A 6,058-nucleotide genomic window follows, 5' to 3' on the forward strand; every position below is an offset into this window, starting at 1 on the left:
ACCACCCCATCAACACCACCATAACAACCACCCCATCAACACCACCATAACAACCACCCCATCAACACCACCTCTGTGCCTCTGCTCTGTGCTGCCTGCCAGGCTCGGGACCCTATTGTAGACCCCTCCCCCTTCTGTGGCTGGCCAATATATCTTGTGGATGTGTGTTCCTGCTCAGGTGAGGCATGGAGCAGAGCGAGAGAACAGAAGAGTCTCATGGTGCAGAGCAAGGCAGAGAGAACAGAACAGTCTCATGGTGCAGAGCAAGGCAGAGGGAACAGAACAGTCTCATGGTGCAGAGCAAGGCAGAGGGAACAGAACAGTCTCATGGTGCAGAGCAAGGCAGAGGGAACAGAACAGTCTCATGGAGCACAACACAGGCACTGCTGCTCATCAGCTGCTACCACTCCCACAACATCACTCATTCAAGCCAAAAAATATTGAAATAAGTTATTTTATTGTATTCTGTACTGTTTTACTCTATTTTGGTCAAATATAGTCTATTGTATTTGGCTGTATTCCGAACATACAGGGCCAGTGGGCTACATTATCTTCTCTATAGTCTGCACAATACTGGGTGAAAGGATGAATCATTGATGTCACATGGTCTGACAGCAGATTGCAGAAGCAGACATTATTGAAAGTTTGGACAGTTTACATTTCAAAGTTAGGGCTAGCTAGAAAGTCATGAGAGAGCAGGTCTGACATCAGTAACAACAGGCCTTTGATCTATGGTTCAATGATTTATTGAAGAAGCACAAACTAAGTACACATTGTTTTATACAGCATTACGGAAGAAAAAGCTAGCAAACAATGTAGGCTATACATGTACAGTCATGTCAAATGAACATACAGTGTATCACAAAAGCACATCTTTGAGTTAAGCGAACAGGACGATTTGAGATGTGTAAATCTTACAGAGAGAGTATGGTGAAGAAACAGCTCAGGTTCTCACAGCCCCGTTTAGTGTGGGAGCATCACCAGGGTCCAAATAGTTTATCTAGAACCGCCCCACCCCCACAGAAACCGACCTATGGGCGGTGTGACATTTTATGACAGTGGAATTCCACTACTTGCTTTTCACCACGTGTTATGACATATATTTTGTGTGTGTGTGTGTGTGTGTGTGTGTGTGTGTGTGTGTGTGTGTGTGAGAGAGAGTGTGTGTAGAAAATGGTGGTGTGTGTGTGTTGTGAGTCTGAGAAATGGCTGTGAGTGTTATTGGGGGTTCATTCAGGTGGTGTTTGGTTCCTGTAGGTGGTCACACAGGAACCAGACAGTTCGTTCAGGCTTGTTGAGTAGAACCAGGTAAACCCAGTCAAACAACTGCCATGGAGCTTGACAGACCAGTGAAATCTAGCAATATGTGGGCGTCGCCAAGACGATCCAGTTGAATGTTGAAGACACAGTGATTTTGGGGGGTACCCGAGAAGCCAATGAAGAGTTAGCCGTGTATTCTTCAACAACATGGAGAAACATCAAAACAGTATGATGGAATTGGAAGAGAGTTGTTACTGCCGGGTGACGAAGATTAACTAAAAGTGTGACTGCGGGGGCGTGGCACGAATGGTACGGGCCCCGCCTCGGAACATCCCGGATCAATGATTTTAAAAAAGGGGGACATGGAATAGACAAACTGACAACATCGCTTTGAAGAGAATGTCTCAAGGACATAGTGAGTTGGCGTTGTGAGGCCTTAGATGACAATGCAAGGACCTGCTATCCTGACTCATACCTAAAGGTATTTATGTACTTTGTTTGGTTGCTTTTTGTGCTATTGCTCTGTCTGTGTGCTACACCAGTGGTTCCCAACCCTGATCCTCCAGTACCCCCAACAGTACACATGTGTGTTGTAGCCCTGGAAATATGTATATAATGGTTTGTATAGACAGTATATGAATAGAAAAGGAGTACAGCAGTAGTTATAGTGGATGAGCCATGACCTAGAATACAGTATATACATATAAAGTGGGTTAAACCCATATGTAAACATTATTAAAGGGACCAGTATTCAATGACTATGTACATAGGGCAGCAGTCTAGAGTACTCTGTGGTCGCCGCTAGTAACAGTGACTAAGGTTCAGGGCAGGGCACTGGGCGGAGGCTAGTAACAGTGACTAAGGTTCAGGGCAGGGTACTGGGGGAGGCTAGTAACAGTAACTAAGGTTCAGGGCAGGGTACTGGGGGAGGCTAGTAACAGTAACTAAGGTTCAGGGCAGGGTACTGGGGGAGGCTAGTAACAGTGACTAAGGTTCAGGGCAGGGTACTGGGGGAGGCTAGTAACAGTGACTATGGTTCAGGGCAGGGTACTGGGGGAGGCTAGTAACAGTGACTAAGGTTCAGGGCAGGGTACTGGGGGGAGGCTAGTAACAGTGACTAAGGTTCAGGGCAGGGTACTGGGGGAGGCTAGTAACAGTGACTAAGGTTCAGGGCAGGGTACTGGGCGGAGGCTAGTAACAGTGACTAAGGTTCAGGGCAGGGTACTGGGCGGAGGCTGGCTAGTGGTGACTGTTTAACAGTCTGATGGCCTGGAGATAGAGACTGGGAAACATATTCTATGTGTCAGCTTTGATGTACCTGTGCTGTCTCCGCCTTCTAGATGGTAGCGGGGTGTGACTCGGGTGGCTGAGGTCCTTGATGATCTTCTTGGCCTTCCTGTGACAACAGGTGCTGTAGATGTCCTGGCGAGCAGGCAGTGTGCCCGCTGGTGATGCTTTCAATGGTATATCTGTAGTTTGTGAGGGGGAGTACAGCTGATGATTGGCAGGAATTAATGTCTGATGGTCTTGATTTAACTGATACTCTGTACAACTTGTTCTGTAAGCTTTTAACTTAGTTTTCTAATGACACTGAAACTTTTAAAATTAGTAATGTATTGTGTTTGTTTATTTATGCAACATATCTTTGTGTGTTAAAAATGCAAGGTAATGAAACTGTGGATGTAGAGAGTGTTTCTAAAATGATTTCGTACTCGACAGAAATGTAAATATGTGTGTATCTTGTCTGAAATTCCTAGATGTTAAGTAATTGTTTTCTCTCCAATAAAATACGCTTCTTATTATTTATTTGCATTCGACAGGTTAACTTGCAGTAAAACTAATAGTATAAATATTCACCATTGATCTTCATGATTAGCATTTCTGTCTCCTTCTGTAACTGGGCTCTCTCTGTAGAAACATGATGATCAGTATGACCAAGTGATCAATTGAAAAGGTTTACATCACTGATGTTTCAGTGAAAAACACTCGCAAAGGCCTATAATACCAGCCAGGAGAATGCACTATTGCGCCAGACAGACTGCAGAAACTCCAAGAGGGTCTCTTCCACCACTGAAAATGTACTGAAGCACGTCACAGGGTACTGTTAAGTTCTCGCAGCATTTATCCCCCCCCGACCTCTTCAACTCTTTCGAGCACTAATAAAAGTACACAAAGGATATTGTTTCCTGATGAATGAAAATGTGTGCGTGAATGCGGGCACAACTCCATCCTTTGTGCCAGGTCTGAAGGTGCCCACATTGGCATGCATATCTGCTTCAATATCCATGACCTTCGTTGCGTTGAGGTTTTTGCTAGATTACGGAGACGTAATTTATAGATCTGCAGGTAAGGGTGCTCTCGAGCGGCTAGATGTTCTTTACCATTCGGCCATCAGATTTGCCACCGATGCTCCTTATAGGACACATCACTGCACTCTATACTCCTCTGTAAACTGGTCATCTCTGTATACCCGTCGCAAGACCCACTGGTTTATGCTTATTTATAAAACCCTCTTAGGCCTCACTCCCCCCTATCTGAGATATGTACTGCAGCCATAATCCTCCACATACAACACCCGTTCTGCCAGTCACATTCTGTTAAAGGTCCCCAAAGCACACACATCTCTGGGTCGCTCCTCTTTTCAGTTCGCTGCAGCTAGAGACTGGAACGAGCTGCAACAAACACTCAAACTGGACAGTTTTATCTCAATCTCTTCATTCAGACTCAATCATGGACACTTACTGACAGTTGTGGCTGCTTCTCATGCTGTATTGTTGTCTCTACCTTCTTGCCCTTTGTGCTGTTGTCTGTGCCCAATAATGTTTGTACCATGTTTTGTGCTGCTACCATGTTGTGTTGCTACCATGTTGTTGTCATGTGGTGTTGCTACCATTCTATGTTGTCATGTTGTGTTGCTACCATGCTATGTTGTCTTAGGTCTCTCTTTATGTAGTGTTGTGGTCTCTGTCAAATCAAACTATTTGCCACATGCGTCGAATACAACAAGTGTAGACTTTACCGTGAAATGCTGACTTTACAAGCCCTTAACCAACAGTGCAGCTCAAGAAGTTAAGAAAATATTTACCATTTAGGTGGTGGTGAAGTGACTGACTGTCCTCTCTTGTTGTGATGTGTGCTTTGTCCTATATTTTGTATTTGTAAATTTAATGCATTTAATGCAACAAGGAGCACCTCAGGAGTAAATGTCATTTGCCTTTTCATAGCCGATCATTAAGAGTATCTCTACCGCTCCTGCTGTCTCTAGAGAGTTGAAAACAGCAGGTCTGGAACAGTCAATATAACTATTTGTTCAGCACTTTTTGAAATGTAAAGCGACAGAATTCAGAACTTGGACCGTTCTTACAGTATTCTCCCTGTACACTAAGTCAGAACTGCAGGATAAGTAAAGGGGGGACATAAGCAGACAATGAAAGCTCTTACAACATTCGATGAATACATTTCTCTAAAACAGGTTATAGGCTACATGTGCACCACCAAGTCAGAACAGTAGTCGTAATTAAGAGCGGAAAAGGGACCTAATTATTAGGGTGAGGCACATGGGCTACTAACAGCTTACTACACAACATACACTTAGTATTCCTTTCTTAGCTATAGTATACATATCTCCCTGGCATATTACATTCTGGACTCGCCATGTTTTGCTTGTGCTGCACGGCGGTCCATCGTGGGTAAATTTAGTCATCATAGTCTGGCATTCTCAGGATTTATGATGTTTTCAAGACAACAGGGAACTCGGGGAAAAAAAAACATAGCTGAGAAAAGAGCACTGAGTTCCCTACTTGCAATTTCGAGTTGGATGACCGTTCAAAACGTATTTTCCCAGTCGGCACTAGTTTTTTTTCAAGTTCCCAGTTGTCTTGAACTCACTGAAGTCAGATTTTCCAGTTCTGAGTTCCCTGTTGTCTTGAACTCACTGAAGTCAGATTTTCCAGTTCTGAGTTTCCAGTTGTTTTGAGGACAGCAGAAGTCATGCTGGATTGACATGGCAAATGTTGAATGTTTATCCTTTTAAGCTTGGAAAAGAGACCCTTAAACCCAGACTTGGGACCACACATCCACTCCACTGAATAGCAGGCTAGTGATTGCATTGCAATGCTTGCAGTTAGCCACCTATTGTTGAATTTTGGATTTCTAACTTGTTGTGTAATGTTTATGTCCAATAGTCGATGAGTACTTCATATGACAAGATTTCTTTTCCGCTGGCTGCCCCAGCAACAGAGAAAGCACTGAGCTAGGCTGAAACACCTGCATTTTGTAGCTGCCTTACTCAAGAAAGCAAAAAAATAGACTAAGTTTGTATGAGGATTTATTAATTAATTTCTTTCTTTTTTTTTTTTACATTGTTTGCAAACTGATATGTGACACGTATTAATGTCAAAATATCATGCAAAACAGGAAACACTCCCGAATATATATATATTTATTTCTGCCCCACCTGCCCTGAATGATGGGTTGCCACTGTATGTCCTTAGCATTATGTGAGAAAAACAAAGGGACACAATAAGTACAATATCTTGGCTCTGAGGCCAGCCTGGATAATAGGCAAGAATCCTTGTTACGTGTGTCCCCAACATTCCTAAGTACATAGTCTACCTCCATGTATTGTACCATGTTGTACCAAAGAGTATCTATTATATTGACAAGATGGTCGACGGACCGCTCTAACAATGGAAACACATATCTGCAAAGGCGAAGGGAAGGCGGGAGGAGACGAGATCAGGTGGGAAATGTTTTGCCAATGAGAGGGCAGATACGCATGTGAACAACGGGTCACAAC

Source organism: Oncorhynchus nerka, linkage group LG9a (assembly GCF_034236695.1).
Source record: "Oncorhynchus nerka isolate Pitt River linkage group LG9a, Oner_Uvic_2.0, whole genome shotgun sequence".
NCBI lineage: Eukaryota > Metazoa > Chordata > Actinopteri > Salmoniformes > Salmonidae > Oncorhynchus > Oncorhynchus nerka.